This window comes from Corythoichthys intestinalis, chromosome 22, assembly GCF_030265065.1.
Source record: "Corythoichthys intestinalis isolate RoL2023-P3 chromosome 22, ASM3026506v1, whole genome shotgun sequence".
Lineage (NCBI taxonomy): Eukaryota > Metazoa > Chordata > Actinopteri > Syngnathiformes > Syngnathidae > Corythoichthys > Corythoichthys intestinalis.
The window spans coordinates 28622594-28623724 of record NC_080416.1 but is presented as its reverse complement, the minus strand read 5'-3'; positions in this window follow the sequence as shown (position 1 = coordinate 28623724).

Sequence of the window (1131 nt, the reverse complement as noted above, 5' to 3'; positions counted from 1 at the left end):
GGGGAGGACCTCGGGCTGTCTCGACCCAGAGACCGAGACGACAGGATGCCATGAATTCTTGTCCACTTCCTTTGAACTCCCCCATTGTGTTCTAAAACAATAGCAGAGGAGAAAAGTCTCGTGTGACAGGTGCGCATTGGAATGACCGTCAGAGCAAACAAGATGTCAAAGACTACAGGTTGATGATTTACGTACCTTCTATTGCAGTGATTCCCACTACTGTGCTTCAATACTACAAAAATCAGCAACCGGGTCCTTACCGAATTGGAGAATTTCTTGCATCCCGCACTTCATATTTTAAATGACACACAAAATACTAAAGTATGTATGGCATTTATGAGTAAATTTACTTGTCCTGAGATCAAATCTAAAAAACTAAGACAAAAGAAGAGTGAAGTATATTTTAAAGAGATCCTTGATCTTGACATGTAGGCTCTAATAAACCACAATTGTTCTCTTGTACTAAAATATGTTGTTAGAAACACATAAAACGTTAAATAAATGGCAATATTTTATAATATTTAGTAGTGTTGCACCGATACCATTTTTTGGCCCCGATACCGATACCTGGCTGTGCAGTATCGGCCGATACCATACCAATATCACCCCGTTATATATATATATGTATATATATATATATATATATATATTTCTTTTTTTCCCAAAGAGCTACCAAATTGGATGTGAAATCATTGCTATCAAGGCTTTGTCAGGCTGTTGCTTACCTTTGCAAAATAGGAAAAAGACTAGTACAAAGTATAATACTAGCCCAACAGTAAGAAAGTAAAAATAAATTCATAATAATAAACTCTGAATGAACTGAGTAAACTTTTTTAAACCTCTCAAAGGCCAAACAGTGCAACCTTCATGAAATTATTGTCACATTCTGCTGCTGGTTAGATTGTGTTTTGTTGTTGGGCTGTTAGTGGGAGCGTTCCTGACGTCGCACCTGAATCCAATGCAGGCTCATCAACGCAGCATTTAAGCACGGTTGATCTCAGAGAAGGCTGCCGAGATATTTGCCTTGCTGATCGCCATTTGACATCTCGCACTATAGTCTCGCTACATTTGCTTGTTACGCCCCTGCATTGGGTTTTTTCTGTTAGTGTGCTGCACTCGTTTGTAACCTCT